The following is a 20,393-nucleotide window of genomic DNA, read 5'->3' on the forward strand; positions in this document are numbered from 1 at the left end:
TGTTATCCTGATTGGCTTACCCCTAAATGTAATCTGCTTCCTTTCTCTTGTAGCTTTTAAAATTCTCTCCTTATTCTGTATGTTGGGCATCTTCATTATAATGTGTCTAGGTGTGGATCTCTTATGATTTTCCACATTCAGCGTCCTGTAGGCTTCTAGGATTTGGGATTCTGTCTCATTCTTCAAGTCTGGAAAGTTTTCTCGTATTATTTCATTGAACAGATTGCTCATTCCTTTGGTTTGGACCTCTATACCTTCCTGTATCCCAGTGACTCTTAAGTTTGGTCTCTTTATGTTATCCCATATTTCTTGGATGTTCTGCTCATGGTTTCTTAACAGTCTCGCTGAGCTGTCTATGTTCTTTTCCAGTTGAAATACTTTTTCTTCATTGTCTGATGTTCTATCTTCTAAGTGTTCTACTCTGCTGGTAGTATTCTCATTTGAGTTTTTAATTTGGTTTATTGCTTCCTGCATTTCTAGGATTTCTGTTTGTTTGTTTTTTATAACCTCTATCTCCCTGTATAGTTGATCTTTTGCTTCTTAGATTTGTTTATGTAATTCATTGTCAAAGTGATCTTTCATTGTCTGATTTTGCTGTCTAATGTCTTCCTTGAGGCTCCAGATCATCTGAAGCATGTATATTCTTAATTCTTTATCTGACATTCCATCTGCTGCAGATATTACCTCTTCTAAAGTTGAGTTGACCTGCATTGCTTGTGGTCCTTTCTTTCCTTGTCTTTTCATACTGCTTGCATTTCTTCCTGCTTGGTGAAACTATTGTGTTATTGAATTTTCCCCCTATATATTTATATTGCTCTTGTATAGTTGTAAAGTCTCCCTTGCAGGTGCGGGTGGCGGCTGTGCTACTCCTCCAATTGGGGTGATCTGTCTATCATGCTGGCAGGCCGCTGGGCCTGTTCTCCAGGTTGCAGGTCTGCCTACCTTGCAGGCACAGGCAGCGGATGTGCCCCTCCTCCAATTGGGGTGATCTTTCAACTAGGCCGGCGGGCCGCTGGGCCCCTTCTCCGGGACGCACGGTCTGCCTACCTTGCGGGCAGCAGCTGGGCCCTTCCTCCAATTGGGGTGATGTGTCTACCACGCCGGCAGGCTGCTGGGCCTGTTCTCTCTGTCGGTTGCAGGTATGCCTACCTTGCAGGCGCAGGCAGCGGCTCTGCCCCTCCTCCAATTGGGGTGATGTGTCTACCATGCCTGCGGCCGCTGGGCCTGTTCTGCCGGTTGGTCACAGGTCTGCCTACCTCCAGGCGCGGACGGCAGCTCTGCCCCTCCTCCAGTTGGGGTGATGTGTCCTTTGCTTGCTTTTAAATCAAGTTCCTAATCTGATAGAGCAAAGTGTTCTTGGATGATCGTGGCTTAAATATACCACCTTTCTGAATATAATACAAATATCTATGCATGATGATATAGCAACACTGAAGGTAATCATTATCATTCCAAGTTAGAAATAATAAGATGGAGACTCAAAAAGGACAAGTGAATTTAGCCAAAGTGTGTATGTATTGAGGCAAAGGTGAGATTTGCCTAAATCCGAGTCCTGATATTTTCAGCAGGACCTCTCAGTCTCTTGTGGTTTCCTAAAACTCTGGGGTATCCTATTCCAAGCACCACCTCCTTCAGGAAGCTCTTCCCAGTATCCCCGAGGATTTCCCCAGCCCCCTGGTCAGCATCTACCAGGCCCCAGACAGCTCTAATTCCTACCAAAGCCCTTCCACTAAGTCTGTGATAGTTACCATCAATTCCTTCAATACATTATTTGAGGCTGAGACAACACCTTATTTTTTTCCTATTCCCAGCTTCTAATTCAGCACTAGTAAAGCTGTAAGCAAACTACAAATATTTGATAGAAGAAAATGAATGATGAATTTTTTTACATTTTTTTTTTTTTGCAAATTAAGTATCCAAAAGCATTCATTCATTTTTTTAAAGAAGTTTCTTTCATTTTTTTTTTAACTAACTCACTGGTACACTCTTTCTTTTTCTTACACATCACACACACACACACACACACACACATGGACAACATACCCCATAGTAAACCTGAAGAGAACTGAACCCAGCTGGAAAAGACACATAGGAAGGCTAAAACATTGTGCCCAATTACTTTGGTGTGGCTCTGGGACTCAAAGCTAATTCAGTCATAATCTCTATTCAACACAAGTTTATGAGCAAATAAACTCAGAAAAAGTTGTGTTTCTTGCATCTGCTTTTTAAAATTGAGGTATAATTTGCATACAGTGAGCTGCTCACATCTTAAATAGGTTCTTAAATCAGTTTTGATGAATGCAAATCAGAACATTTCTATCATCCCCATAATTCCTCCCTGCCCCCTTTCCGGTCATTTTCATGTCCAAAGTAATCACTGATCTAATTTCTATCACTATGGATTTGTTGGCCTCTCCTAGACTTACTTTCACTTAAAGTAAATCATATAGTCTCTAATTTTTTTTATGTCTGGCTTCTTTCCTGCACCATAGTATTTTTTAAGATTCACCTATAGTTGCATGCTATCAGTAGTTCATTCTCTTTATTACTGATTTGGATTCTATTTTATAAACAAATCACATTTTCTATATCCATTCTTCTATCAATAGATATCTGGATTTTTTTGGACTTTTATGAATAAAGCTGTGATTAAAATTCTTGTCCAAGGTTTTTTGTGGACATATGCTTTCATTTAGCCTGAAAACATACCCAGGAATGGAAACGCAGGTTCACATTTTAAACATATATTTTCACTTTTAACAGATGAATGATATACATCTAAATTTTTAAATGTTTAACAAATAAATCAGTGATCATAATTGTCCTACAAAGGCTGGCACACTGCATTAGCAGGTTCCATCGCCAGGTATCCAGAGTCATGCTTCCTGGAAGCAGAGGCTGAGCCAGGGATTCTTGTGAAGGCGATGCTTTGAGGAAGTGCAGGAGGAAACGGTGAGTGAAACAGAGAGAGCCAGGAAGAAGAGGTGGTTTCAATGGAAGCCCAACTGCATCCTCAACACTGGAGCTTCTCCAGTTTGGGAAGAACAGCGGGCCTTTGCCCTTAAGCATCAGCCAGACGTGTGCTGGGGAGCCACCCCTGCATGGCGTGGGCTTGCTTATAAGGAGTAACCTCCCAGGAGTCTCTGTGGTCAGGTGGTTCCTGAGGGAGCCAAGGGTAAGTCAGCCAGAGGAGAGCATCTGTGAGCCATTAATAGCCAATGCACAGCCCTTGGTTGTCAGGAGCATCCTCCTGGTAAAGGGGAACAGGGTAGGGATTCAACAGCATCCACTCTACCAGGTCAGTTTCCAGAACATAGATTCTCTTCATGCCACAGTTTACCTGTGCAGGCTCAGATTCCAACAGTCCATACCAAGAAATGCACTCAGACCTCACCCTCCAGAGCCCAGATCGGGTGGCTCCAGTTGACAGACATTTGCCCAGGATAAGGAAAAGCCTAAAGCCAGCAGTGATTGCCACCACTGAACTTCTGACTAGTGACTTTCCAGGGATGGTGTGGCTGCAAGCTGAGGTCTTTCTTTCAGTGCTGACCCAGTTCCCCATGGTGGCTCTTCACCCTGGACTCTGTGGGTCAGTCACTAGGTAACATGTAGATATGTAGACCAGCAACTTTGGCAGGGGCATAGGAAGCACATGACTTGTGACCTGAGGAAGACATGTGTGCCTAAGGAGCCTCCTTTCACACTGAAAATTGACCCCCTCCACCATGGGCCTGGTCTCTGAAGCAATTGATGACTTTGAAATATATTTTAATCCTAACTCATCAGAAGTCTGCACCCAAATCAAGGAAGGATAGGCAAAAGAGGTCTGGGCGCCACCAGATGATCTTGTGACACAGCAGCTTTGCTTTCTGATATGTTAATTGGAGTGCAAATAAACCACTTGCTGGAAAAGAGGAGTGTCATGGCGGCATCCCATGCAGCCATGGCAACTCAGTGTCAAGATGTCTTTCCGTGACCCTTGCTGCACTTTGTAGGAACAAAGCCACATTCCAGCTCCTCCATCTGAACTGCACCTTTTCGAGGGTCTCATTCACTGCGCTGCAAGAGCTATTGTTCCACTTCTGAGAAATAAGATGGTGGTGGAAACGAGAGCTGTTATCGCAAACTCATCATACTTTATTATTTCCATCAAAGAAAGAGAGGAAGTCCTCAGGCAGGCTTAGCTGAAATATTACAGAGGCTAAGAGGTGAACGTGAAAAGCCTTTCATTTTCAGCACGCAGCAGCTGCTGTGTACACTCAAAATACTGCGAGGAAGAACTTGCCCAAGAACAACAACCATGAAATCGAGCAACATTTATTAATCTCTGGTTTTCTCTCTGTGGTTGTTCAAAAGCAAGCAGCCACAAGCTAACATTGAGGACTGTTCAAGGGGAGCAGTCTGATAAGTTACAACTACCCCCAAAGAATAAAGAGATGAGAAAAGTCTGGGGTGTTTAGAAACTGATGAAGAGAGTGAATTTCAAGAACACACTCATAAATCTTAAATTTTGGTCATTCTGAAACTACCATGACATTGATTTTGGCTACTAAAGCTGTCCAACCCATGTGATAATAGGGGCCCCCCAAATGGCTGTATCAGTAGCTGAACTAAGACAGAAATAGGATGAAATACCAAAAGCTCATTATTTACCATATAATGCGCAGTGGTCAGCAAAGAAAGTAAGATTATCTGTGGTTATTGGGAACTTTGTGGCTTCCATGTACTCTCACTGGGCTGACGCATTGAAAACCATGTTAAGGCTGTTTTTTTTGTTTGCTGTTACTTATTACTAATATCAGAGGCGCTTATCTCTGTCCCTGAATATCTACCCTTTCCCTCATAGATGAATCACAGCATGCAATAGAAGAATTATTACATTTTTCACTCAACAGTTGCCATGTTACATAATTAGAGTACAAATAGATCCTTCAGCATGTCATCTTCAGTTTGCTGTCCACAATCAGCCTATTGGAACAAAAGAAATCCATTGTGTTTTGACATATTGAAAGAGAGATTGACTTTGATAACTGATTTAGCTAGCCTTTGAGAGCAGATCTCCAAGAAAGTTGAACTCCCCAAACAAATTAAGTTAAGGATATAAACCACTCAAGAAAGGTGTGTCCCATCCTGAGAGTCAAAATATTATGTGCCTTTTCTAATCAAGGTAAAAGCAGGGTAGACAGATGCACAAAAACACAGTTTGGGTGGCAATAGCTGATCACAAGCTGCAGACAGATATTCAACAACTAACAGTAACAGGTGTATCAATACAATGATGGGAACAACAATATTTATCTCTTCAGAATAAAGTGAGATCAGGCAAGAACTGAGGCTGCTACTCAGTTCATATATTCATTGCAAGATTCTTCATTGCCATCAGTCTGGGGCTCAAGTTTTAAAATAGGAATAGGGAGATATAAACACAAAGTGATATAAAACAAGCTGTGTGCTAAAAGATTAACGATAATAATGGTGTTTAAACCTGGAAAAGTGAGGTTTAAAAAAAAAAAACCCTCATAACCACTCTTAGATATTTGAAACAACATTCCGAAAAAAGACAACAGAATGGATTTTCTTTCTATTTGCAAAAGACAAAGTGTAGAAGTAGAGTTTCACTAGAAATTACACATGGACTTTTTGTTTGAACACGGGGATGGACTATCAAGAGTATATTCTGACAGTAGCCAGATAGAAAGCAAACCAGAAGTGGAGGCCATTGGAAACCTCTCAGTTCCTGCCTTCAGTTCCAACATCTAATGGAGGGGGTTTTGCATGTGTGTGAGTAGCCCCGAGTATGGCTCAGGTGATTCCTTCATAGACATACCTTGTACTGTTTTTCTTATCCGGACAGATTTGAGTAATCAATTATTGAAATAGTTAAGACATTTTTGCCATCACGGGGACATATTCACACTGACTGTACAAACTAAAATCGTCATCATTCCAGAGAATCAAATGTAACCAAAGAAAATATCAATACCCACAAATGAAGCCAGTGTGAAGCCACTCAGCCCTGTGGCACTGGATTAATCATGTTGCTCTTTGAGAATTTAAAGCTTTTAATCATGTAGTGCTGCCTTCTTTGGTTAAAATTTATGGGCACTTTACAGGTTTATTTTGGCCCCCAGGGCCCCTTTATTGTTCACTAAGTACAATGAAAACCTGTTAAGAATAAAGAATAAAAATTAACGTCAAACTGAATAAAGGAGCCGAGAAGGTCAAAATTTGTTCCTGGGGTCAAAAGAATATGCCTTCAGATGGAAAAGACCATGGAAATCAAAATTAAATACAGAGCTTATGCCAATAAATGGTGGAAATAGCAAAATTGTCTGCAAATTGAGTTTCCAATAGTTCTGAATATCAAATATAGAACACGCATAAAATATTTTAGGGATATATAAAGATGTATGTAAAAGCCAGAAATAAATTTCTAATTTTGTTTTTGCAAGCTAAACACCTGAAATTACCCATTTAATTATCTGTCCTTCCCCCAAATGGGAAGCTGGCCCCCCTCAGAAGGCTCATTGTCTGTCTTTGATATAGAAACTTACTAACAGGTATTAAAATTTTGGTTTCCATTCAGCACATTTTTGTCATTGAAAATAAATTTAACACTGACATAATAAAGAAATTGTGAATCTTTTTATATATTTGGTCTCTTTGTCACCGCCTCACAGATTAGTTATTTTTTTAAAGGAAAATGCTGCAATTTTGCAAGCCATTTATTAATAACACTATGATTTAGGATGGCTCTGGGAGATAGGGTTGGGTACCTCAAAGTTCTGCAAATTATTCTTAAATGTTAAGTTCCACAAAGAACTTATTTGATAGAAAAAAGGGAAAAGAAAGAGAAATGTTTTATAAAAGCTACTGTGCCAGTTTCCCCCATACAATCAATCTCATTGGAAGGTGAAGGAAGGACACCAAGGTCCATGAAGCTTCTAATAGGATTACCCGCACCCTGCCAAGGCCAGGTGATCCGAGTCATCTGGGCTTTCTCTGCGGGCTTCCTTCTTCTTGCTTGCAGAGAGGAGAAAATCCAAGGGTCGGCTCTCTTGCAACCTCAGCTTCCAGGTGTCCTAGCTTCCCCTTCATTCAAGCTTATCTACCGTGTTTCCCAATCTACTCAACCTGAGAGCACAAATTTCCTTCTTTCCATTCAGTGCCCCCCACAGATTTAACCTTTCCCTATTCCAGGCAAAACGACACAGCCAAGCAACAACTGCTGTGTATCTGCCATTTGTCAGATTCCACTAGTCAAATCAGTTCAAGGTTGAAGCACCTGTGTTGACTCTCGTCTCTCAGCAGGAAATAAGTTAAGGGAGGCAGGTGACCGCTCAGTTCTTGGCACAGCACGTGGCAGCCAAACGCAAGCAGCAGACAAGAGCCTAGAAATGACCTCCAGCAATCCACACCATTTCTGCCTTGTGGGCTCAGTTGAAGAAACAGAAATGAGTCTCAAGTAGGTAATGGGAGCAACAAATAAGAAAAGGAAGGCTGAAATAGCGTATCTTAGAAACAGCCAGGACTCCCACCTAAGGAGGAAATTTGTGTGGTCACAAGAGAGAGGTTAGTTCAACGTTGCACCTATTTTTAGGTTTTGCTTTGGGGAGACTTTGTGCACATACGAGCACACATACACATACCCTGTAGCATGCATTTATAACTCAAAGGCATTTATAACTCAAAATAAATCAGATGGGAACATGATAAAGGAGTGAATAATAGAAGGAAAAATGAATAGGTATACTGGATCATCAAAAAACTGCCTGTTCTTTTGGAAATGATTTTTAGATGTCAGGCTGAAAGGCACCATGCTATTTGAATAAATGAATTGATCCACTGGCATTATGGCTATGACAGTTATGGTTATTATTACTCAAACAGCTAACATTTTGTTTTAATTATGCAACAGAATCAGGAAAATTTCTAGGGCCAACTTTCTATTTTAATGACTGCCTAGCTCAATGGATTTTGTGAAAATCAACCAAGCATTTGTTTTGGAAAAAAGAAAAATACCTATTCAAAGTGCATTCCTGCATTTTAGCTGCTTCCAAAGAAATGAAAGCATATATATTAGGGACAATGGGCAAGTGCTCTCAGATGTCAACACATAGAAATGGAGATGTTTTTAAGCACAAAAGGCCATAGGAATAGCTGCCAAGCTGGTCATAACGATAAATCAATGTTGAAATATTCCCTATAAGTTAAAGAGCATGAAAACTTGAGTTATTGAATAGACTTCCCAAATTTCCAGGAACCTTTTTATTTTTTATTTGCAGGAGCACTATTATACTTACTGATGGATCTTTTAAACACTCTTTGGTGTGTGGGCTTATGCAAATTAGATTTTCCAAAGGTGCCTCTGCGCTTTCAGATGCATTAGCCCCAATCCGATGGAACATGGGGGATAAAAGCACTACCTGAAAACGGAAGAAGGTCAGATTGAAATAAAATTGAGCCTTTTCGCTCTCCAGGGGCAAAGCCCACACCATTTCCAGCCAGGATTATTCTGAGTATCACAGAGTGGCAGCGCATTTTAGCTTTTTACCCTGAAAACAAACCCTGTGATTCTTTGCCCACCCTCACCACTAGCACAATCTTTTGACGAAATTAACTGCTCAAATTATATACTCAAAAGAGGCACAGATTCAAAAAAGCAGCCCTGCCAGTCCTTTAGCTTTCTCTGCTCTTTGAAAGGATGAAATTGACAATTCAGACAAAATACCACCCTGGAGGGAGACACTGCAGTATCTAGATGTTTAGAAGGAGCAGCTCTACAGTTTCATGGATCGCTTTCACCATTAACATTGAAACAGGTTTGCATCCGTATAATGACATAAAGCAAACCATACATATTTAAAATATGCAACTCAATAAGTTTTATCATGTGTAATCATCCATGAAATCATCACTGCAATCAAGATATCACCCCAATTCTCCTCAGGTCTGTTTGAATCCCTCCCTCTCGCCACTCTCTGCATCCCCCAAGACCATCCCACAATTTATGACATTGATCTGTTGACAAGGCCACGCATGTTGTCCTTCCAGAATGCCCCACCTTCTGGATTTGACTGGCAGCTGCTTCTTGATGCCAGTTGGCTTCTTCCTTTATCTTTCATATTTTCCACAAAGTGGAGAGTATGTTCCCATGATATAAACTTCTGACCAAATACAGCTTGTGTTTCGTGTTGCATCCCATGGAAGATGCTTAGTATTCTGGGTTTTATTTGTTGTTGTTTTGTTATTCTTTGTTTTGCTTTTGACTTTTTTAAAAAGTGACGCGTAATAAAATCTAGCTACTTGAGTATTCATATTCATTGGGTTCTCTGTAAGAGAGTTTCAACTTTTGCCTCAATCTTAAAATGTTTTTTGTATCCACTCTTACGCTTTGTGATAGAGACAGGCAACTTAAAAGTGTTTGACAGCACTAGAAGTGGATATGAATGTGGCTCTCTTGTTGAAAGCAGTGTGGCCTTGGGTAATTCACTCTTCTTTTCTGAGCTTCAATTTCTTGCCTGCGAAATAGAAACTAAAATGTCAGCCCAGCATACCTGAAAGATTGTTTGCATAAATCCAAGAGGTAATATATGGGTTGATATATTATAAAGAGTAAAACCCTAGTCAAATATTTTTTTTCTTAAGCTGATATTTCTGAGACAAGGAGTCCTATGTATTATATTGGACAGGTAGAGAAATTGAGACAGAGAATAAGCAAGTGACTTCACAAAGCTGGGGAACAGAACATCATCGGTTTGGCTTTCACCAGACTGCAGTGTCAAAAGCAAATGGCTTTATTTTATTTCCAAACTAGTTATGTCATATTCTTTCTCAAGAGAATGTACAAGTCTTGATCCTAATTAGCAATTAGCCATGTCTCTCTGGGAGCAGACAAGACCCAAACACAGAAAGGACAAATGATTACAGGTCTATCATCTGCTATCACTCCCAAAATACAGTTTATAGACCACCCAAACAGGATTTCTTATTTTTTGTCTCCTCTCCAATAACATCTTCATCTATATTCATAAGATTTTAATTTGGGGCTAGGGTTGTAGCTCAATGGTAGAGCGCTTGCCTAGCATGTGTGAGGCACTGGGTTCAAGTCTCATCACTGCATATAAATAAATTAATAAAGGTCCATTGACAACTAAAAAATATGAAAACAAAAAGATTTTATTTTCTTTCCCACTGAACCCCAGAGAATTGAATCTCAATTCTTCTTAGAGATCTTACACATTTTACATAGTACTTACATAAGGCTGTATGCCTCTTGCAGGCAGGATTGAGTCTTGGGTATACTTTAAACATAAAACCACATGCTTAAAAAACATGTTTAAACATATGTTCAAATTGTATTTATTGAATCAAATTGAACTGACTTTTGACCCCAACTGAGTTTCCAGAGAGAAATAATACCTTAATGATTATCTATCCCAGCTGTGACCATTAGACATGTCACTCACCGATCTACAAAACTCTATTTAATACTTGAAAAATAATAAAATGTGTTGCAAATAACTTCATAATTAGACTTTTAAGGCTTCAATTCAGTTTTAGGTTCGCAGAAAAATTGAGAGGAAGGTATAGTGATATCCCTTAACCTCTGCCCCCACATGTACATGGCCTTCCTTGTTATCAGCATCTCCAATTGATGAACTCATGTTGACACCTCATTATCACAAAAGTCCATAGTGTACGTTGTGGTTCATTTGGTATTGTACATTCTGTGGGTTTCAGTACATGTTTAATGATGTGCACTCACCATTAAACTTCATATAGAGTAGTTTCCCTGCTCAAAAAATCCTTTATGCTCTACTTACTCATCCCTCCTTCCCTCCTAACCTTTGGCAACTACCAATTTTTTACTGTCTCTACAGTTTTGGCTTTTTCCAAATGTCATGTAGTTAGAATTACACAACATGTAGCCTTTTCATATTGGCTTCTTTCCCTTATAAATGTATATTTAAGCTTATCCATGGCTTTTCACAGCTTGGTAGTTCATTTCTCTTTAGTGCTGAACAATATTCCATTGTCTGGATGTTCTGCAGTTTATTTATCCACTCACCCACAAAAGAGCATCTTAGTGGTCTCCAAGTTTGGGCAATTATAAATAAAGCTATTATAAATATCAGTGTACAGGGTTTTGTGTGGGCCTCCATTTTTAATTCCTTTGGAGTAAATATCAAGGAGTAGGACTAAAAGATTGTATGACAAGAGTATATTTAGTTTTATAAAGAAGTGCTAAAATGTTGACCAAATTGGCAGCATCATTTTGTATTCCCCACAATGACAAATGAAAGTTCTCATTCTTTCATGTCTTCACCAGCATCATTTGGTGGTGTTCTGAGTATCTCATTGTTCATTGAATTTGTATTTCCTTGATGATATATGATTCCAAGTATCTTTTCATGTGTTTGTTTGCTAGTGTGCATGTTCTTTGATACGTCTGCTAAGATCTTTGGCCCATTTTTTAATCAGGTTGTTTTGGATTTTGCTTTTGATTTTCTTGTTGAGTTTTAAGAATTCTTTGTATATTTTGGAAACTAGTTTATTACTAAGTTACTAAGTATATATACACACGTACATCATCAAATATATTGTTGCTCTTATTTTGAAAATGCTGATATTAGATTAAGAGTAAAAAAACATAGGTTTTTATTTTCCCTTCACTTAGTCCTTGTTAATATATTTCCTTCATGTACACCTGAATTCTGACCTGTCTTATTTTCCTTCTCTTTAAAGTATTTTTTAAATATTTCTTATAAGACATGCCTACTGGCAACAGACTCCCTCATTTTGTCTGAGAAAGTATTTCTTCTTCACTTTTGAAAGATAACTTCATGGGGGTACAGAATTCTATATTGGAGAGTTGTGTAGGGTCTTATTTTCTCTGAATGTTTTAAATATTTCACTCCACTTCTTTCTTGTTTGCATGGCCTCTGAAGAGAAGTCCATGTAAATCTTATTTGTACACCTCTGTAAAAATGCTATTTTTATTCCTGACTTCTTTCAAGATTTTGTCTCCATCTTTGTTTTACTTTTTAAAAATTTTTTATTCTAATTTTTATATATGACAGCATTACAATTCTTATTACTCATATAGAGCACAATTTTTCATATCTCTGGTTGTATACAAAATATATTCACACCATTCATGACTTCATACCTGTACTTCCAACTTTGTTTTTCTGTGTTTGAAATGATATGCCTAGATAAAGTCTTTCGGCAATTAAATGGCTTGGTATTCTCTGAGTTTCCTGGATCTGTGGTTTAGTGTCTGACATTTATTTGGAGAAATTTGAAGTCACTATTATTTCAAATGCTTCTGTTCCTTCTATCTTTCTCCTCCTGGCATTTCTATTACATTAAAAACGGTGTTCCACTGTTCTTGAATATTCTGTCCTGCTTTTATCAGCCTTTGTTTTCTTTGCTCTATAGTGCTGGGGGTTTCTATTGTGCTCTCATTGAACTTAGAGATTCTTTCCGTGTCCATGTTCCATCTACTAACAAGCCCATTAAAGGAATTTTTGTTACAGTGATTTCTATCTCTAGCATCTCTTTTTAGTTCTTTCTTAGAATTTCCATCTCTCCTCTTATATTTTCCATCTGTTGTTGCATGCTGTCTAATTTATCCATTGGCACCCCTAGCACAGTCATCATAGTTGTTTTAAATTCTCTGGTCCAATAGTTCCAACTTCCCACTATGTCTAGTTCTGATCTTTGCTCTGTCTTTTCAAACTGTGCTTTTTTGCCTTTTAGTTTGTCTTGTAAGTTTTTCTTAGCCAGATGTAACCAATGGAGTAAAAAGAACTGCTGTCAATAGGCCTTGGTAATGTGGGTGTTAAGGGTGTAGGAAGGGGAAGCCTTTGATAGTCCTAAAATTAGATCTCAGCCTTTTAGTAAGCCAGTGGCCCTAGACTCTGAAATTCCTAGCACCACTTTGTGTAAGACAAGATGGCTAATGTGAGCTAGAATTGAGTATATCCCCCTCTCCCATAAAAGACTAAAGCTGGCTGAAGTTGGGTATTTCTCCCCTCACCCCCAATCATCAGTTAGGTTCTGATAAAATCCCAGTATGATAGACTCTGGTTAGCTAGTCTCTCCCAAAGGAAGACTGTTAAGAGAAACAAAGTGGTCTGGCATATTTCAAATGGTTCCTTTCATCTGCGATACCTGGGAAAGCACTAAATATTTTTATAAGAACCTAATTAAGCTAAAATTCACAAATATAGAGGACCCTCCAAGACTGGTTCCTCTCAAGTTTATAATTCTCAGACTTCTCCACACAAAGCACCAGCATCCTCAATTGCAATCCCTTTTCTCTACCCTATCTCTGGTTCCCATGGAGGTTTTCTGCCCCAGTGTGTTGTACTTTTCTCTGACTATGATGTGTCTTGAATGTAGGGACAGCAACTTGCTCTTTGACTTCACTTCCCCTGGGATTTAAAAGAGCACTGTTGATTTTCAGTTTGTTCTGCTATTTTTTTTTAAGGTGGTGACTTTCAGGCTCTTACATGTAGAATTGAAAACAACAGGTGCTCTTAGATTTTAATAGCTAAGAATATCAGTTTTCAATTTTAAATTTAGGCAATTAAACTCAACCTGTCTTTACAATCAGTCATTATTCAAAAGGCTGGATGAGTAAAATATTTAACCTTTAGTTGCCTCCATTTATTAACAGTATAAAGTCTTTTAATCTAGTGAAGGGGGAAAAAATCACAGACCAGTTCAGTCCAGCTGCTCATGGTTTTATATGACAGCTGTAAGGTAATGATGGCTATAGCAATGTATGGTCTAGGGAAAGAAATCTGCCAAAATTATTGTCCTGGAGATATTAGAGTATGGAACACCATGATATTAATAAAACACATTGGAGAGTCATATCATCTGCATCTTCAGAATTATATAGAAACCGGGTAAATACTATGTACACACTGGCCAAATCAGACTTCTGGCTTGTAGTCAGGGCCATTGACTGAAACCTTTTCCACTGGATCATAAAATATGGGGTTGCTAAAAGGTCCTGACATAAGCACATGAATCTTGCAGTGATAGTAGAAAACAACTGCCTGTTAGAAAGCTTCAAGCACTTCTGACTGTTTGGAATTGGGCTAAAGGGCAAAGAGAGCGCTTTCTATTTCTTTAAGGCTATCTGAAGCCATCAGTATCAGCATCACGTGGGTACTTATTGAAGATGCATATCCCTGGGCATCCAACACAGAGCACCAAATCAGTACCTCTAGAGTGGGACCTGGGAATCAGAGTTTCCACCAACACTATTGTTTGATGGTTAACCCGCAAGGAGATTTGAGAACCTCCATGAGTGAGGCCAAGCTATCCCTGATACAACATGCGGTAGTGCCACCCTGTGGTTTGTTCTCGACAACCATGCTTTTTGCCTGGAACATGTTTAGTGTTTTAAATGGCCCAAACATGGCCGACTCAGGCTTTGGAGGAGTCCTTTCTGCGAAGCAATGAAACAAGTTGTCGCAGGGTCAATTTGATTGAGTTGTTCAGTTGGCCAGAACAAGCTGCTAATCAATGAGAGTGGCCTGATTATTTAGGGCCATATGAACAATGAAACTAGACAAAGCTGAGTAATACAATTGCCAGGAACTGACTTGTGACAATCTATCTGGGTGACTTTTAAAAGATAGTTATTATATGACCTAGTAAGTTACTGTCTTCAGTAGGTTTCTAATAATACTGCCTCTTTTGCATACTTTGACTGTTATACTCACTAATCAAACATTTTTATAATTCTTTTTTTTCTTTATTGCTCTTAACAGTATCTATAGGAAATATACATGGATCTTAACATCTAGCAAAAATTATTCCTAAAAGGTGTTGATTTTCAGTTTTTTTCCCCAAATGTCAATAAATTATATTTGATACCTTAAGAAGTTAAATGAATACTTGAAATTATCTTACCTTACTGTAACCAAATTCCAGCATTTATATTTTCAGGCTGCAACCAGATTTGTCAGGCAATACACTCTGGCAACTGCTATAGAAGATCCATAATCTGGCTATAAAGAATCATGTTCTGTTTTTAGCTATTCTTCCCCATGCAGAAGATGCCAATGATTCTATATGACAACAAAGCATGTGCTATGTAGACACACCATGACTGCAAAAGGCAAGAAATTGGACCAGAAGGCATCTCTAGAGGTGCAGAAGATTGTCTATTGATAGGTCTGAATTTGTGATCAATCAGCTGAAAACAATTTACCTAAGCATTCATTACTCCAAGAACTAGAGCAGGGACTGAAAAGAGGAGCAAAATCCCAGTTTCTGTCCAAGAAGGAAGTTATAGTTCACTGTTGAGATCCCAAGTATGCTATTGGCTAGCTGAGATTTTAAAGTCATTCCATCTAATCTATACAGATGTGGTTATACTGCTACAACTAAGTCCAAACAAGAGAAATACATATGTAAGCAGTGGGACATAAATTCTAAATCTCCAGAAAGTAGCAAATAAAATAAAGCCAAGCCAATAATTCCTCTCATATCATGAAATTGTGATTATGATCCTTGAACAACTAAAGTAAAACAAAGGACTCTTGGGAGAGGTTTTGTTCATTTCCCTTCCCTCCTTTAACAAATTGTTGTAAACAGTTAAAATAATACCTGTGTATAAAATGATAGCTATACTTATCAAGAGAATGGTTGGATGCAGGGGCAAGAGAACATGTACAAATTGAATGGGTTTTAGTGGCCACATTCTTCATGAAAAATAGACAACAGCCCTTAAATAAGAAGACTGAGGGTAGAATGGCAATCTTTTGCATGGCTAGTTGCTTTAGTTATTGCACTGAACTGTTGAGCATGTATGTGTGTATATGTGTGTGTGTAAGTGTGCATATTTGTAATAACATGGAGAGTTTTTTCTCTTTTTAAATATTGAGATATTATAAATACTGAAGAATGCATAAAATATATATGTACGGCATTAAAAGATAATGGTATATTAATACTCATTTACTCACTACCATATGAAGAAATATAATATTGTCAGCATCCTAGAATAAATGATGTCTCACAGACACACAAAAACTGCTGGCATGGTTTTCATAACAGCATGCATATATATGTATGCAAATCAAAAGGGTACATGTACTGTAATTTTCTGATGTCTCCAAGACCACCCTCACTTTAACACCCTTTGCAAGTTATCCCCAAGATCACCCTCCAGTTTGATAATTTGCTAGAAATACTCAGAAAACTCATGAAGACCACTGAACTCATAGAAATCTTTACTACAGTGAAAGGATTCAGATTAAAAATCAGCCAAGGGTAGAGGTATATGAGGCAGGATCCAGAACAATTCCAAGTGCAGCACTTTCAGTGGTCCTTTCCCCCTGGTGGAGCACACTTCTAGAGAGATCACTTCTAGAAACTGTGTGTGATGACATGCAGGTAGCATTGTCAAACATAAAAACCCTCTGCTATCCTGAACTTTTATTGTGGGTGTTATAGAATCGTAGATGACCATCTGCATGACTGATATTTGTCTCTAGCCCTGCCAGAAGTTGACTTGATAATGCATGGCCCAAGAACCCACCATTATAGATCATATTGTTAACATGGACTATCAGGTGTAGTCAATGGGCTCCAGGTAAACAATGATCCTTAAACCAGAAAGGACATTTCAAGGACTTAGAAATGATTTCGCAGGATCTTAGGGCAAAGGCCAGACTTCTTTTGGGGCAAGATTAATCTTTTACTATATATGTGTGTACATATATAGATAAACACACACACGCGCGCACACACACACACACACACATATATATAAACATATATATTTATATGTATACATCTTTTCATTAAAAATATATGTTGGGTTCAGCATGGTGGCACATGACTGTACTCCCAGCAGCTTGGGAGGCTGAGGCAGAAGGACGGGTGAGTTTAAAGACAGGCTTAGCAAAAGCAATACAGGAGACAGTGAGACCTTGTCTCTAAATAAAATGCAGAAAATAGGGCTGGGTATGTGGTTCAGTGGTCAAATGCCACTGAGTTCAGTCCCCGGTACCCTAAATAAATAAATAAATATGTTGGTTGTAACCATTTGTAACTTCATGTAAATGCTTAAGTATTGTTGTACAGTTGATATATTCAATATGTAAACTTTGAACTTCATGTAAATTTTTCAAGGGTTGTTTTTACTTAGTCTGTGTTGACTTAATTTTCTAAGTAGTCTTATAATATTCTAGATAGCCTCAAAGTCTTATTATAAGCTGAAAAGGAGATTTGGTAACTATCCACTTACAAATTATGGTTACATATATGGATATATTCATTTACATATTGTGTTCTGAGTGTTTTGAGGGTTGTTTTTATTTATTCCATATTGAGTTAAAGTTCTAGATATTCTTATTTGCACATTAATGATAATCTTGAAGTCATATCAGCAAAAAATGAATTTGATAAGCTTCTATAGTACAGCAGTGATGCCACCTTAGAACTTCCAGTGCTGATAGCCAGAATTCATTTGATCATGAATGTCCCTTCATGGTTTGTTGTGATTCACCTAGATGACCCATAGCAAAATATAGTCATTTTCATTTTAGTGACCTGAAAAAGATAGCACCTACATATCTGATTGATCAGTTTCAATATTTAGGATCTCATCACATTATTCCCCTATTTCTTCCAACAAAGATGAAGTTAATTACAACCCAGGTCAGGAGGCAGACTCATTTCTGTCATTATAGAAACAAAAGTGTATAGTCTTGTATTTCAATAAAACTTTATGAACACTAAAATTTGATATTTTTATATACTAAGAAATATTCTTCTTCTAATATTTTTCAACCACTAAAAAAATTAAAATCCATTGCTGGCTCATGAATTATATATAAATAAGTAGCAGGCTAGATTTGGTAAGCTACAGTTTACCAATGGATTCAGTGATTCTGTAATTGACTTTGTTTTTTAAATATTTACTTCTTTAGTTGTAGTTGGACACAATACCCTTATTTTATTTATTTATATGTGGTGCTGTGGATTGAACCCAGGGCCTTGCACATGCTAGGTAAACGCTCTACCACTGAGCCACAACCTCAGCCCCTCTATAATTGACTTTTGATTTCACATTTATAATAGGATATCTTTCATTACTACCAATTAAATAAATTAATACCACTGACAATCAGGAAAATAAATTGTGACTCCTCTAAATTTTTTCAAACCCAGTGTTGTTGTTAAGCTAAAAAATAAAACTGTTATATGTGGTTAATGGATTCTAGTACAACTGGTTAATATTCTATTTATCATCTAAATAAACAGTCTAAGAAGATTCTTATAATATTTCTGATATTAGGTTCCCAGACAGAGTTTCTGTGGCAGAAGGAGAGTATTCATTTTCTCTCTTCCCGCATTCAAACTTTAATATGGATAAAATAGAGGTAGTGATCAAGTATCAATATCCCCAAGGGAATATAGACCAAACAGAAAAATCTTACTTGCACAGATGTGGTGAAAATAAGAAATCATTAATGCAACGATATCATTTCACTCTGATGAAGACTGAAGAAGTTCCCCTAGAACTAGATTTCACTTCTTCCTTCACATTAGGTCAGTGGGCACAATGAGCCATTTGCAATAGCATGTAACATAAAATTAATCTCGTTCATTTAATGGTTATACATTGCTTTATCCCAACTTTTTCCTTAACTGAATAATTTTTAAGTATTATAAGTTTACATAAAGTATCTTTCTCAAATACAAAGACTAAATTACTTACACTTTTTTTTTTCATATTTAGATCTCCAGAGCTACAGAAAGGAGTGATCTAGGCAATCAGGTAAGAAGTGACATTTTTGCAGACTTGAAATGGACTGATTTCAGAGTACCTGCTAAAAAGGTAGTTTTGTTTACTCATGTGCTTTTGATACTCTGGATTTCTGCTTTCTGCATACAAACATTTCTGTTGCTTCTCTTTGGAGTTTTTTATTCTGAATTGTGTTTACTGTTGAGTCTGGTCCATTGTGCCTATGGGTCATATTTACATGAGAACCTATCTGTTATCAGATATTGACATTTCTGTATTATGACTAGTTGATTTCACATTCCTAAGATTACTGCTGCTTTTGTTTTATTGCAAGTTATTTTATTTTGCTTCCTAAAAATATCAACTTCTTTTTAAAAAGCAAACAAGGTTATTAGGAGAATATTTAGAAAAGTAATTCTATAGCTATACCTTTGAGGATGGAAGTAACCAATACGTATCAACTCCATCACTTTCAAGTGAACAAAATGGCGCACAATGCCACATTCTACCTGTGCACACCACTCAGCAAGATTCTTGAAAGAGATCATACTTGTTTTCTTTTTCTGTGTTATTTCAGGTGTCACAATAGGACCTAGATTCAAAAGAATAACTAATTCTCTCTCTCAAATAATTTAACACAGGGAACCTTCCCTGCTATAGTATTTTGATCTTCAGACATAGTGAAAATTTATGCACAGTCCATCTTTCAAGGCAGCGCAAAAGATAGAAACCAATCAACCATTTTTAAACTATCCTCAAAGAAAGATTATTCACAAATACTTTTCCTCCTTCTTTCAGGTTTTTAACTATCATTGCAATTATATATTGAGGACCAAAAACTCTAGAGCATTGTTACTGATAAATGATTTCTGTTCATACCAATTTCATTCATTAGAGCTTTTTAATTCATTTTGGTTTTGTTGATTTCCGTGGCTGTGTTTTTCATTTTTTTCAATACATTCCATTTTTCTGTTTCTTTTCAATGTTTTAATCCAATTACCAGCTCTGTAAACAAGCGTTTGCCACATCTACAGTAGGTGCACTGAACTGTGAGTAGAAGTGATTTCTGATTACAGACAGGCTAATTTTCAAGGGACAAGAGAAACAACATGCACTGAAGTGAAGAAAAAATAATGGAAAATACCTTGTTAGGTGACATATGGCACAGATTTAGAGTGCAGATGGGAAAGAAAAAAAAGTTATTTAATCCTAAAATACATATGTATTTCCTGGACAGTGAAATTTCAAGGTCATATGTGATCAGTTTGGTTATGAGAAGAATAAAAATTTTACACATTTTATTGTTCAAGAGTGTTCATTAATATTAGGATTAGCCTAATTGAGAATGTGACAAAAAGCAATTTAGACTCTTTAAATCCCTAGAGTTTTGTTAATAAGGCCAAAGGCAAAAATGGCAGTAAGCAAAAATATATCCAGGATCTCTGAATTTTCTCACGCTGTTCACTCTTTGTTGGTTCTCATTTTACTCCACCCCTTACTAAAATATCTTCTTTCAAGGGGTCCTACTTCTACCCCCCAAATAAATAAATAAATAAATCATATACTTCCTGCACCCTGAAATAGGATTAATCATGCCTCGGGGAATTAC

The 20,393-nt window shown here is 37.6% G+C and overlaps 1 protein-coding gene across 1 annotated transcript in view; it reads left to right on the forward strand.

Moving 5' to 3' along the window:
* Window positions 1–20,393, forward strand: part of Celf2 (CUGBP Elav-like family member 2) — a 788,139-nt gene that overhangs the window by 178,839 nt on the left and 588,907 nt on the right. Inside the window, exon 2 of the mRNA XM_048812770.1 lies at window positions 18,779–18,817. The gene's annotated coding sequence lies outside the window, so the exon portion shown is untranslated. The remainder of the gene's footprint in view (window positions 1–18,778; window positions 18,818–20,393) is intronic.

This window comes from Marmota marmota, unplaced genomic scaffold (genome assembly GCF_001458135.2).
Source record: "Marmota marmota marmota unplaced genomic scaffold, marMar, whole genome shotgun sequence".
NCBI lineage: Eukaryota > Metazoa > Chordata > Mammalia > Rodentia > Sciuridae > Marmota > Marmota marmota.